At 41.2% G+C, this 15,343-nt stretch overlaps 1 long non-coding RNA gene across 1 annotated transcript; it reads left to right on the forward strand.

Moving 5' to 3' along the window:
• LOC110436193 lies at positions 10,037–13,600 on the forward strand. The gene is made up of 5 exons (XR_002453933.1): positions 10,037–10,401; positions 11,494–11,613; positions 12,404–12,536; positions 12,623–12,871; positions 13,327–13,600. It is a non-coding gene; the product is annotated as an uncharacterized LOC110436193 (long non-coding RNA).

Genomic DNA, 15,343 nt, shown 5'->3' on the forward strand with positions numbered 1-15,343 from the left:
AATGGCGGTGAGGGAGGACGCCGACAGGGCTAGCAAGGCGGACGCCCTGTACTTGCTGCAGTCCCCGGGTGGCAGGATGTCGCACGCACCCACGTCCGTCTCCATGTACACCTGCACCCCGAGAGTGGACATGCCGGCCGCGTGCGTTAGGCACGCCAGCACCTGATGAGCATGATCGAGCATGCAACAGGCCGATGCATGCATGTATATATATATATATATATATATATATATATATATATATATATATATATATATGGTCATCAGTACTAACCAATAAGTCTATATATTACTACACTGGAAATAATCGAGCTAGAATACTGGACAACAAGGTGCTCACGAATTCGAGGATGACGATCGCCGCAGAGGCGACGCGCCCGGGGAGTGGAACGTGCAAGAGGATCACCACGGCATCCAACACCAGCCTTGTTACGCTCCAGATTAGCTGAAAGACCAGCACGACCTCAAGAAACCTGGGAAACAGATCGATCGAGGATCGGACAATATATACAGCGTCGATCGATGAGTCGTCGAATAATAATAAGTGAAGTGAAGTATAGATATGGATGAAAATGTTTAATGAAATGAACACACGAGAATTGTTTACCGGATTGAGGTGTAGTCATGAGCATCCCTCGCTGTACTCACGTAGGCAAGAGACAAGCCGCAAAGCGCGGACACGCCGGCCCTGCAACAGTTGCAACCAAGGCCCTGTGCGTGCCAAGAACAAAGCGTTGAGCTAAAATTAATTTTACCTGCCATGTTTGCACAGATCATGCTGCAAACTGGAACTGAATTACGCACGGAGGTGTACTAGTGTAGATGCTATTGGTGAAATTAATACGAGTGCGCATGCATGCAGTCCGCTCACCTCATTCTCTGCTGACTGGGGCTCCGATCCGATCGCCTTGCTCGTCCGTCCAAGAACTGACCGGGAAGAACAAGCACAAGAGCTTATTCGTTTGAGCTTCTGACGAATCTGCCAACCACGAACAGGCACCGCGCAAATTGCTTGCTCGTGGAAGAACTAGTGCAGGACCCAGCAGGAAGCTCGCGGTGTGGGTCAAAATGTCAACGGCGAATTCCCCGTCGGAGGTTACTGCCCCAAACCCGTCCCCGCGGGGGCAAATCCCCCCATCCCGTCAAGGGTCACGGGGAGAACTTCTGATCCATCTCCGTCCCCGCTCGGGATTAAATCCCCGCGGGGATCCCGTCCCCGCGTTAATTATATAAACAATAGCAAATCACTTACATAAACAGTAGCAAATATACAATAATTCACATGCAAATAACAACCATTTGTCCATAATTGCCTACTGCATAGTTCATAACAACACAGAAACAATCACATTGTTCATACATTCACCACAAGCGATTCATCAACTAGAAATAGCAACTAAGAGTCCAAACATCGAGCATAGGTTTATTATTATCGGGTCTCCACGGGGAACGGGGACGGGGAGGCACACCAGATCCGCCCCCGCGAAACCCGACGGGGACAGATTTTGTCCCATTTAGCTTCGCGTGGGGAAAGATTTTGCCCCAAACCCATTACCAAATAGGAGAATTCTCCGTGGAGAATCGGAGATCAGGCCCGTTGACATTTTGAGGTGTGGGTGGGCGTGCCTTCCTCGCTCGACACGGAGGCCGCTTGCGAGCATATATATAAAGGTAAATACGGAAACCTTGCTCAAGCAGCCAATGAACACGAACTTTTTTTTTTCACCAAAATGGCAGTGCAGTCACATGATCGCATCTATCGTCGTCATCAGCATCAGCACCTTCGCCTAAGGATGCACCAAAAACCCAAAACTTTACAAGATTCTCCATCACATCGAATCTTGCGGCACATGCATGGAGTATTAAATATAGATAAAAATAAAAACTAATTACACAGTTTGTCTGTAAATCACAAGTTGAATCTTTTAAGCCTAGTTACTTTATGATTGGACAATGTTTGTCAAATAAAAACGAAAGTGCTACAGTGTCAAAATCTAAAAAAATTTTGGATCTAAACAAGCCCTTAATTCTCTCGTTGCATGACATGCCGTCTGCGAGAGGTTTTCTGTAGCTACCGGTTGGCATCCAGCCACGTGGCCCGTGGATTGGCGTGGGGCCAGCGGGCCGCTCAGTTCGTTGGTCGTACGGATGTGGCCCTGGCCCTGTGGATCCGTGCATGTCTGCATCTTTTTATTTTTTTTCTAAGCCAGTCTCAATGCAGGTCTCATGAGAGTGTCATGCATATTAAATAGGGTGCCATATAAATAAAATTGCTGACTTGGCAGGGCCATTAAATGAAAGAGTTTCATCAGATGAGAAAGGAGTTTCATCCCCATGAAATCCATGTGGCTCGGTTACCTAGTTTATAGTCTTGGTAACTGTGCTATAAAACTATGTATTGAGACTGTCTTAGAAAAAAAGAGATGAATCTGGAGACGGGGACAGTGATAAGTGATAACTGTTGGCTGAAGCGGCGAAACTAGCGGTGATGAATGATGATTAAATCTGTAATAGTGTATGTATGTTTTGGATATTTGTACTGGAGTTTTATGTGTAGTCTGAAACTCCTATATTGAGAAATGGAAATGAGAAATGGAATAAACTATGATTGTTTGTTGTCAGAGTGCACATGCATCCTAGCTCATGAACATCAAGATTCAAGAATGACACCATGATACAATATTACTCTTGGGGAGAAATCCCAAACTAGCTAGCTAAGTTGTTTTTCTTATTGACATCGATGCATAGCCATCTGATGGTGGCAGTGATCACGACGATGGGCACCTAGGCTAGGAGCGCATCTCCTACACTTTGCCCAGCACTGGGCCCAAGAATCATAGCAAAGCTGAGGCCGAGAACTATTGCAGCAGTAGCACCGGCTGCCATCAGTGCATGTTGCCTTCACGCAAAATATGGTAACAATGTTGCTGCTGTTACTAGGCCTTTCTTGTTGTATTCCCAGCCAGCTTGAGTGGGAGACCTCCCCCGCCTACAAATATCACGTTATGATATTTACATCAATAAGAACCAGGCCCGTCGGATGGGGGTGTGCAGGCAGTGCACAGGCCAGGGGCCCATGACCATTGGGGCCCACGAATATACCCATGTATACTACAGCGTTTGCTTCCTGGCATGATGCGAGTACGTGTACGTGACCCTTCCGGCCTTCCAATTCCTGATTCCTGCGTGACCCATGACCATTGAGAATGATATTTTGGATAAAATTGATCTTGATATTGTTATTGAAGATTTTGCATCAAAAAATGTCCGAAGGCGGTTTTTTAAAAAGCACTGAAGCACTATATTTGAGGTAACCATAATAATTATTTTACCATTCTTTTAGCTTCTTCGATGTAATGACATTTTCTTATGAACTAAATATATGCTGAAAGTTTTGTCTTATTAATAGTATTACATATTTCAGTCATCGTAACATTAGATTGTCGGACCCTTAGTGTCTTGCTTGCACAAGGGTCCTAAAATCTGTTGAGACGGCCCTGAGTATAACAAAGCACAACAAAGCTACTCCCTCCATTTCAAATTATAAGATTCCAAGAATTTTGAAGAGTCAAAGAATTTCAAATTTAACCAAAATTATAGAGAAATTTATGAAGATTTATAACATCAAATAAGCATGCTATGAAAATATATTTAATAAGGAATTTAATGGTCTTAGTTGACATCATTGTCATATAAATTTGGTTAAATTTGAAATGCTTTGACTCTTCAAGATTCTTAGAATATTTATAATTTAGAATAGAGGGAGTAGTATGAAAACATAATAATATTTTACAAGCTAGGAAGCACCGAAGGAGCACCAACAACAACAACATACATCACCGTTGCATTCATTCGGCTAGCGTCCCCCATTGATTCTTATATATACTAAAAAGAGAGAGACTAAGGCTTAGGACCAGTTCGATCCTCTCATTGGCTTGTACAGTTTATATAGATCAACATGCACGGTATATATATGCCTCCATATGTAGGCTCATTTATTTTATACATGTTTTTTAATTAGCACATCATCAGTTACACCTCTAATTAGTGCATACATTATCTACTACTAAATATTGTAGTATTCTTCTTTTAGAAAAACTAGTATACATACTAACTCGCAAGGGTTTCATTTTGGTCACTAGTTAAAACATTCCAATCCAAGATATAGTGCAAAAGTAGTAACTAATTAACTAATGTCTCCTCATGCAAAGCAAACTATCATTCATCATGCAACTGCCGTCAATATATATATTAGTTTTTCAGTTGGCATGAAAGTAGAGTAGTTATTCAACTGATAATTTAGGACAAATTTTAAATGCTCCAGTACCTTATATTTCAAGTGGGAGTACATATTTATTACCTGTTTCATAAGTTATAGCATACCCACCTTATACCTTAACTGATTTAGGATATGCCGAGAGTATACTAATTCTAATCCTAAAAATAATCATGAATGCCTATGAGTTTTCAGAAGAATTAGTCATGTATTATCTCAATAGTTGTCCAACAAAATAAAAAAGCATCATCGTTAATCCTCAAGGCCTAGAATTACCACGTTAACCGGAGAAAGTAAAAAAAATACAAGTGCTCACAAACATGTTTAATAACATACCACCATTGCCATTACACAAAAAGTAAACCAAAATGCCCATATACATCTATTTATATATTTACCAATATGCCATCATACAAGAGTTCAATATTGTTGACTCAAAAAAAATATTTCCACAACTGTTGACCTAATCTATCATATATAAAAAGAACATAAGGTTAAAACATAGAAAACAATAAAATATTATAAGACCCAAGACAATAAAATAATAATCGATCTATTCATACATTATGAAAAAAATTCTACTTATGAAAAAATAGTTATTTTGTTTCGTCTCCCACCGCTCCTAGATGCCCCCACGATGAGGAAGACGAGCACCCCTCCACCAACGTGATCCCTTCTTCGGCGTGACTCCTACTCTGACACAATGCCTCCTCTAGGTGGGCGTCCCTCTGGCGACTCTCTTTCTCGTGACGCGACCCTACCGGCCTACCCTGGCCATCATTCGTCCTCCAACGACTCCCCTCCCCGACGACACCCTGCTCCGATGGCCAGTTTCATCAATGGCATTAGACTAGGAGGATGATATGTGGGTCCCACCTAGTCATTAACTGCTAGAATAAATTTGAGAGCCATGATTTAGGTAGTATTGCTGAAGTTGGAAGGAAAAAAAAAATAAATACTAGCAAAATGGGTAGCCTGTTTTGGTAGTATTAGTGGATATGCTCTAAAGAAGGAGATAATTAGGTGCTAAGAAATGATGATGCTAAGGATATTACAATGCTTTGTGTTGTTGAAGTGGGATACAAGCCAAGTATGTAACCAATAAAGTCAAACAGAAACAAAAATAAAAGGCGGCAATCGACTTCTATGACTGCTGACACTAATGAAATATAATAAGGCCATCAACCACATAACAAGTTGCACCAAGCTTGGAACTTGTATCCTAAGGTCAAGTTATAAGGGTATCTCTAACAAGAATCCAAATAGATAGTATAATTTATATTTTATTCTGTACAGATGTGAGAGAAGGCTAAAAACATTCTACTTCTACTAACAAACATTGATAAAACCATTAATTCTGATAAAGATGAAGTTTATACTAAAAAATAAAGAGATTAACACGACCATATAACTATTTATATTATAGTCCCAAAAAATCATTTAAAGTTCTGGAATTTTAAGATTTCAAAAATTTTCAAGCAACCTTGTATGTTGATATGCTCTATACCAAACTTGTATTTATCTATAAATTTGTAGTTGATAAATTTTTTATTTAAAGTTGTGTATAGGTTTCAAACGTTCATTTTAAGTTATTAGATTTTTAGAAGAATTTGGAACCGTTTAAAACTAGATTCTAGGTGCAAATAATTGAGAATCACGACCAATGCCCTTGATTGTTTTTAGATCGTGTAGGAATGGATTGGGAAAAGAATCAAACTTGCACTCCATTACAGGGTCGCTAGGGTCGCACGGTGCGAGCCCGCTTGCCCGCCTGCTCGCACGAGGTAGACTGAGCTGGGGCAGACATGCGACGATGATTCCGTGGACATATATGGTGCAGTTGCTTGGAGCCTCTTTTTAAAAAAACAATTGCTTGGAGCCGTTTGTACACTTAAGTTTTTTTCCAACCCATAAGGATTTTAATAAAAATGAACCAATTTTCCACCTTAATATATTTTATTAAGTATAAAGATCAAAGATAATTGCTATGCTTCCTAGAAGGCTCTTAAGCATCTTCAGCGAGACTACCCACCAGGCCTTCTACTTTACTTTTGGGTTGTAAAGCAAAAAAACTACTACTTTTGTTGACTCTCTACTTTTCCTTTCCCACTACCCATTCCTGTTGGCCACATACTTAGCCACTCAAATTCTTCCTTTGGTTGTTTCCACTCTGCGTGAGCTCGTCCGCTCCCAATGCCTCTCCTCTGCCCCGCCAGTGTCCTGCACTAGCGTGATGGCCCACCGACGTCCCGCCTATGCTCAGAATGGGGTGAATGCGAATAAGGTTTTGAAAGATGAAAGCGGATTAATTGAGCTTGGCTCATTTTATATTTAATTAAATATGTCAATAAAATTCTAATGCTCATCATATCAAAGGTTAGGTGTAATTAGGTTGTAATCCCATATGAAAAATTGGTTAGAGGGTGACTTTTGACTTATATGGATGGTTTATTTGTGCACATATTGCAAAATTATGAGAGGATGAGGAAGGCATGTCATCACACACGGCCCCGCCACCCAGCCGTGTGCATGATGTGTCACGTATGGGCCAACTGCACCAAGACATGACAAATGTGGTGCGAGATGGGAGAGTTTTGCCGTTTGGGCTTGTTGATGACGCCTATGGCTGGCCACATAAGTACCTAGAGGAGGAGACCACCATCTATTGTGACACCCGCAAAATGTTTTTTGGAAACTTGAGGAGAAAATGTTGTTTAGCTTTCGGAGAACTATTACACGACAACTATTTCTTCATTGCACTGTGCATGTGTGATCGGCTATATCGAATAGGCTACTAGGTCAACTAGTGGGAATGTCAACATCGGTGCATTCCACTCTAGTCCACCTCAGGGTGCATATTTGATCATTATGTTCATTTATGTAATTAATTAACGCATCTGTGAATTGCATGGAAACAAGATCACACCTGCACATATGTATCACGATAATTGTTAATTTCTTGATTGAAATAATATGCCGTAATTTTCCTAAATTTGAAATATAAAGAACATTTTCTTAATTCCTTCCACAAGTGTCTATAGAAACAAAGAGGTTGATAGACAATGGAACCACCCTTCTAAGGCCCACGTACAAACATATGAATTTGTCTCTTGATGCAGCACAATTTATAAGAAACAAAATAAAGCACGACTGCCTATTATTAGCATCTTTTACAGTGCAAATGGTGGGTCCGGCTGGCTCTTGGACCTCAAAATTCAAAATAATTACTCCATAATACTCCTTAAAAGACAAGACGTTTATTCTTTTTTTTTTCTTGACCGAGGAAATACTATTATTCTTTGAGATGAGAGAAAGTCAAATCTAGCTGAGCAATGTCGCCTTTTGACGTCGTTGAACATCTGATAGCAACGGTAACGACGATGGGCATTTGGGGTCGCATTTCCCACATATTTGCCTGCAGTCCTCCAAAGATGCAATGCAGTAGTTCACAAATCCAGTGCAGCAGTAGCACGTCACGTCACCGATACATGTTTCCTTCTTACAAAAGTAAAGAACAACCTTGCTACTGTTACCATCACTCTTGTTCGGAACATTTGCCAAAGTATGATTGGTTGCAAAAGTATAGTTTATTCTTGAACTCTCAACATTATTCCCCAGTAGTACGCGACGACCTCCCCCACCTTCAAATATCACATTATAATATTTTTATCAATGTAATAGAGCACAACAAGCTACTCTTATAAAGGAAATGATAGAAATTGATATAGGAACATATATAGTGCATACAGTGAACAAAGGCTAGGAAGCACCCAAAGAGCAGCACCACAAACAACATCACCGTTGCATTCATCCTGCCGGCGTCCCCCATTGTTTCGTAGACGAAAAAAGAACGAGATGAGGTCGAGGACAAGTTTGACCCTCCTTGACTTGTATGGTATATATAGATCAACATGATATTTGCATCCATGCAGACCCATTTATTTTAATCTATACAAAACTTAATTAGAAGGGTTTTATTTTGGTTACTAGTTAAAACATTCTCATATACGTACTTATTATAAAGGTACAATACAATTAACTAATTCCTGCAATTCAAGAGCAAGCTATCATGCCGCTGCCATCTCATCAGTATATTGAATTTTCAATTGACACTAAAGTAGACTCATAAATAGTTGTTGGCGTATTATTTATTATTATTTGCTTCATTAAGTCATAGCTAGCATACCGCCTTACTACCTGAACAGATTTAAGATACATTAATTGTGCGATATACTAATTCCAATCCTAAAAATCTTGGGGGTTCTTAAGAAATATGAAATTAAACTTTGCATAGCTCATGGTAATCCTACAATCAACAATTCACAAAAAAAATCAAGTTCTAATTTATTTTGAGAGGTAAAGATGCGAGAATTTCAGGTGTGCTCTAGATGAGATAACATATTGCCATATACTAGCAAGAATGTGTTTGAAATGTCACCTATTATTTTAGTATTTGATAAACAACTTAAGTGGACTCAATGTTAATATGCAATGCCTAGAAATTATCATGTTAACTGAAGAAAATAATTTTTTAGATAGGTTGATAATTACCCACCACTGTATAAAAAAGATAACCCAAAATGCTCATCTATGGTCACTCCCAATACTAGAAACTACATATAGTTTCTATACCCATTAATTCTTATAGACACTATATATAGAAACTATGGTCCCAATAGATAGTTTCTATAGAATATTTTTATATCCAATCACATTCATTCTCTCTCCATTCTCAGCCAATCATATCACTTCATATCTTGGATTTTGTGTAGACATGGTTTCTAACTTAGACCCAGTTTCTATGATTTTTACTCTCTCTCTCTCTTTAATAACTACATTTCCACATCAGCAAAATACTTAGGTGGCACTGCAATTAATGTCTATATAAACCACGATGGTTTCTGCATTGGGAGTGCCCTTATGTGTTTGTCATTATGTCATTATCAAAGACAATAAACAAAACTATAAACCGGTTGAACCAGCTGGTTTTTCGTCGAACCGGTAAACTGGGTGGTTCCATGTGAACCGATGAGGTTTTGAGTTTTTCTAAAATTACCCCCTATGTGCATTTAGATCGACCTTATCTAGTTAGGGGTACTATTGGAATTGACTCCAAATGGCTGTGTAGGGTTGCTTTCCCTTGATTGGATTGACCGAGTGAGAGCTTAGGAGGGAAAATTGAGGCTTTTACATGTATGCCATTATAAAAATTGATAATTACCTATAAGTCATTAGAAAAGTTGAGTTCTTACATGTGTCACTGCTCTAAACTCTTTTGTCCTTCATGTCATTTCCGTCAGATTTAGCTCTAACGGTGTCAAACCGCGAGTGTGAAAAATCAAAAATACCCTCAAGGCTGAATATATAATTAATTTTTTTGAGCATCTTAATGACCTCAAATGAAAAAACTCAGAACTACAAAGTTGTAGATGTCGACAATATCTGTAAATTTTTTGTTAAAATTATTTTCATTGAATTCCATACAAAAAATATATGATTTGATATGATTAATATGTCTTAAAAAATATTTTTTAATACAAAATCAAATAAAAATATTTTTTATATAAATATTGTATATCTCAACGAGATATATGTTTTTCTAGTTTTGAGTTTTTCCACTTAAGATCGTTAAGATACTAAAAAAATTAATTAGATATTTAGATATGAGAATATTTTTGTGGCGTAGAGGATAAAAGAAATCAGAGCAGTGGCATCTGTGAAGAGTTTAACCTTTTTAGTGGCTTGTAGGTAATTACAGTACAACTCTTCTCTTCGTTTCATACTTTCATTTCTGGCGACGGCCTTCTTGCTTTCCGGCGGTGTGCTGCGCTCCTGCTCCCGCCTCCCGGTGGTGCGGCGCTCATACTGGCTGTGGCTGCTGCTGGCGGGTCTCGGCCTTGGGGCTCGGGCTCGCGCCTCACGGCCACGGGACGTGGCATCGCGCGCGTCCGCGGCGAGCGGAGGGCGGCCGCGGCAAGCCACGAGCGTCCGCAGAGTCGGCGAGCTCCACGTCCACAGTGAGCGCGGATCCAGCGTGCGGCGGGCGTACGTGCCTCCGTGGAGCGTGGATCTAGGCCCCAAGCGTTCAGCAGTCAGCACTTCCCTTCCTCTTTCTATGGCGGCAGGTGAGCATTAAGGCTTCTACTGCCCTTTCATTTTCTTCTGTGGAATTGGAGGCGGAGCACAATTAATGGCAGTCAAGCAGTATAGCGTAATGAGGATTTCTTGGGTTTCTTCGGTTTTCTCCCTCCACCGCTGGGGCTGTGATGAGTATCTGACTATAGCAGTACGCCTTTCGCTTTCTCAGTTTTGGTGGGGGTTCTTGATCGTGATGTGCTAGCTCTGCCTCTGCTGCCTGATGCTCGACGCTGACAGTGTCTGATCTACTGTAGAGTTATGTGTTTGACACCCGCTGTAGTGACAGTAGTGCTCGCCGGGATTTATGACTTGACATGTAGCTTGAACTATGTAACTTTGTGTGCTTGTTGACTAACGTTGGAGACAGAGGAGGGTAGCTTCCTTGTTGCACACAACAATGTAAGTGTGGTCCTCTACGGCATTGCCATACTGCACATAGTTTATTGGTCAATGCATACTTTATAAAATCCAGTAATCAAGTTTGTATAGCATTCCTTATGTTTATTGGGTCAAATACTGTTAGATTTCTCGTTAGCCAAAGATTTCCAAATAGATCTCCAAATATAGACTTCCTGTATTCTAGATTCCTGGTTAGCCAAAGATGGAGAGCAAGTATGACTCTCAACAGTGCATACAAGATATAGAAAAATTATTGGAGGGTACAAAGATATAGAAAGCGATTTTTAATCAAATGACTCTCTAAATGATGATTTAGAAAGTAAATTTTAGAAAGACTCTCGGAGATGCTCTAATTAGGCAGGAGGTCTATTCCAGTTTCAGGTAGAGTCCAAATATCATGAAACAATCTCAAAACGGACTCAAATCAAACATGAAAGTTAAACCTATCTCTGACTTCACCTGGACTAAACAGTCCGGTGTGCTAGGAGCAATGCACCGGACCATTTGGTGTGTGCAACTTGCGTGATCGACAGATTTGGGTGTGAACAAAATGTTTAGATACACAGTTGTATATGAGTTGTATTCTTGAATTAAATTATTGGAAGCGAAGAATTTCCCTTTTATATAGAATTATAGATGTGATTAGTTAACACTTTATTCATTATTCATGCATTGTATAGGAAGAAGACCTTGGTTGTTGCTTCTTTGTTGACATGTAGATTTGCTACGCTTGTGATGTGCGGTGCTTCGCTAGCACGTATGGCTGCAGCACCCGTTGCTATGTACTACAATGTGTTCAGGTAACACAATTATCCATTCTATCCTTCAGTATTTAGTACAATTGCTGCCTTTCTGTTTAGCTACATTAAAATATGAACCACAACCACTATACATTTGTTCTATTTGCAACACAACCATCTCATCTTGAACTGATTATCTGCAAACAAAATGGCCCAAACAGAGAGCAATAATTAATTACGTCCCACATATATCTTACTAGAAAAGTGATGGCGGTTCTAAATGGCTCTCTTAAGTTTCAAGTAGTCCACTTCATTCCCGTTTCTCTTCACTTCCTTTGTAAAAGGTTTGCAAACTAACATCACAACATTATCTAGTGTTTTTAATTTTTCAAAATTTTCTTCTCAGGATATAAATGCTGCTTCATGCTTTGTACTTTTACAGGGTTTTATGCATAAAACTGTGATGCATTAATTTTTAACATACACGAAACATATAGTATTCTTCTTTGTTCATAATGAAACGATTTTGTCTTCACTTAAAAAAGAAAATAAAAGAATTGATTTGGTCTGATTTTTTTCTTCACACTTAGATCCTTAAAAACTGTTGTATCTGCTAATTGTCGGAACTTATAATTTGTTTACTACTGTAAATGGTAGATCATCTATAGATATCGAATACCATGAATTATAGATCCTATTTGCTTGATTCTCTGTTTGCTCAAAGATGCATTAATATACTCTGAAGCTTATATAGGGTGATGAGTAATTTAATTAATGTTATTAAGCAATATTATAGGAATAATATTGTTTTTTTATATTTAATTAGTGTGTTTATTTTATTTTCTTTCAGGTTTCTTACAGTTGTCTTGACCATCCAGCTTCCTTGCTGCGGAATAAGGTTATTGCATGACATTGCAATTATTTTCTTCCACATGCCACCCCCTGGAAACCTTGCCTCCACACTGATAATCATGTTTGAGTGGGTATGTAAAATAATGCTCCTACACTTGTTGACGACAGCATAAATCCTAAATATTCAACTAAAAAAACTAAAATTATCAATTTGCAGATCCTTTCAGTCTTGGTTTTAGCTGCCAGCTGTTCCGCGCTGGGAGTTGAGGTGTACATGGACAAGGACACAGGTGCTTGCATGTTCATGCAACCACAGCCATGTAGGTGGTACAAGGAGGCAGCCATGCTGGGCTTGCTAGCAGGGGTCTTTAGCTATACCATCTCTTTGCTCCTGTTCTGTCTCCAGTCTTCTCGGCACACCCAACCTCCTGCCCCAGCCCCCGCTCATGGCCACGACCAAGGCTAGGTAAAGCACAGGAAATTTTTCCTCCCATTCCAAAATTTGTGTCGCTATGATTTTTCTTTATATATATACTAGTATGACAGTGTTTGTTTAATCTAGTAATGCACTGGTGTTGATGTCTTTGTCGTAGCCATGTCATTTATGCAATGCAATAGTGCTGCAATGAGGCACATTGCATTAAGTATTAGAATTTGGTTAAGGAATTGCAATTGCATCAAGAATTCAAGACTACAGCAATATGAATGATGATGGCATTAGGGAAGCATAGCTCTCATATATAGTCATAATGCAACAAAGTTAGTTTCCTGAATTTTAATGTTCCATGACATTTTTCTGCAAATGAGTGATTGTGTGCTTGTAGCCCTCATGAAAAATGTACATCTGAATGATTTTACCAATAATTGAGACTGCAGTTTTCAACCATTGACCCTTATGTGTTCCGTATCCTTAACATGTAGGTACAGAGTCATCCAAGGCATGCTCAGAAACTGCCATGAAGACAACGCTAATTTGAAATGAACCGGTCAAGGTAGCTTAGGTAGTTAGTATGTTTGGTGAAATTAGTATGTTTTTTTTTTGAAAGGATCACCGGGGGGGGTGAGCGCCCCACCTGAATAATTCCATTGATGCCGGCAAGCCGGTGTACGGAATGGTTTACAAAGTAGCCTTACAATTTGGTTTACATGAAAAAAGTTACAGGAGAATTAAGGAGGGAAAACGGAGCTCCAGTGATTTGAGATCGTGTTGTCCTCATTTTTGAGCCTGAAGGCCCAGAGGTGGCACGTCTCTCTGCAAGCCGTGCTAAGTCGTTGAAGACAGGGTCTCATTTGTCGGAAGACCACATCATGTCGGTGATTCCAGATGCACCAGCAGCAGAGCAGAACGAAGGTGTTGTAGTGTTTTGGCGGCATTGAGGGAGGCCTTGAAAGGTTCCACAGCTCAGTGATGGGCGGGAAGCTCGTAGGGGACCCCAGAACTTGGGTCCAGAGTTGGTTCGCGATCGGGCAGTGGAAGATTAGGTGCTCAGAGGTTTCCGGCGCCACTTTGCATAGCTCACAGGTGGAATTGTTGACAATGTGTTTCTTGAGCAAATTGCAGCGGTTTTGGATTCGGTCCTGAAGAAGCAGCCAGGCAAAGAATTTGACTCGCTGAGGAGCCTTGCTTTTCCACACAAAGCTGAAGACCGGGCTTGTTTGCTGCGTGTGGACTGCTGCCTTGTATACCGCAGCGGTGCTTAGTCTTCCATCAGCTGAGCAAAAATTGGAGGTGCGCTTGTCCATTTGATCCGTTAACGTTACCTGATCCATAAGCTGGTTTAGGCTTAGCAGTTCGGAGACAACCCCAGCAGATAGCCTGGAGCTCAGAAGGTGATGGATCCCCAGTTGGACAACTTGTTGGACGGAGCAGTGAGGCTGGGAGCAGTGGCTGTATAGAATTTGGAATTTTGCAGCCAGGAAGAAATCCCCTAACCAAGCATCCCACCAAAATGAGGTGTCCTTTCTGTTGGGAAGATGCTCTTCGCACTCCCCAGCAGTACGGTGAATAGTGAATCTTCTCACTCGGTGCCGTGAGAGGTCTGAGCTCCAACGGGCAGTGGGCTCAACAGTAGGTGAATACAGTGAATGCTCTCTCTCTTATTAATGGCGGTATCGTGCCCCTTATATAGGGCCTGGAAACCGACCTAATGATATTTACATAAATGCCCCGTGACGGTGGGGGAATATTCCAGCATATTCTTTCATTGCAGTCTACTGACCCTAATACACCCGCGTAATTTCACATTGCAAACCCTTCGTTCATCCTTTGACTGGGGCCTCAGCAGGTCGGAGGCTCGGATCCTCCGCCCAGTTGCGGATCCTCCGACGCTTCGATGTCGGAGGTCCCGCAGCCCGGCTGGTCGGAGGTTGCTCCACCCGGCCACCCCGGGAGTTCCTCCTTAGCCTGGTCCAGTCGGAGGTTCCTTGGCCTGGCCGCGTTCTCCCGCCATCCTCGGACCCGGGAGGGTCGGAGGTTCCAACCTTTCCTCGCTCGTGGACCTCCGCCGGTGTCTCAGTCCCTGCACATACTTTGCACGACCAGACGAGTCGTCAACATTAGCATTTCCCGTCGAAGGATATCCTCCGACGTTTCAGGTGTCGGAGGTTCCTCAGGTGAAGGATAACCTCCGACGCTACCAGGGGGAAGGATGCAGCTTTTCCCCAACACTTTCCATTGCCCACTGACACTCTGGTGATGGAGCGATAGACAGGCATTAGAGCTTTTAGCCCTTGCCAGTGGTTGGCAGACCCCGGCCCAGTCGGTGTGATAAGGTTAGTGTTTTGCCTAGCCCAGGATGCCCAGGCCGACTGCTCCGGGTTGAAGAGGCGGTGCATGAGTTTCAACAAGAGAGCAGCATTATGGGCAGCGAGGTTTCTCACACCAAGTCCTCCTTCTTGTAGGGGCTTCATTACAGTCTCCCAGTTAACCAGGCACTTA

This window comes from Sorghum bicolor, chromosome 6 (genome assembly GCF_000003195.3).
Source record: "Sorghum bicolor cultivar BTx623 chromosome 6, Sorghum_bicolor_NCBIv3, whole genome shotgun sequence".
NCBI classification, from domain to species: Eukaryota; Viridiplantae; Streptophyta; class Magnoliopsida; order Poales; family Poaceae; genus Sorghum; species Sorghum bicolor.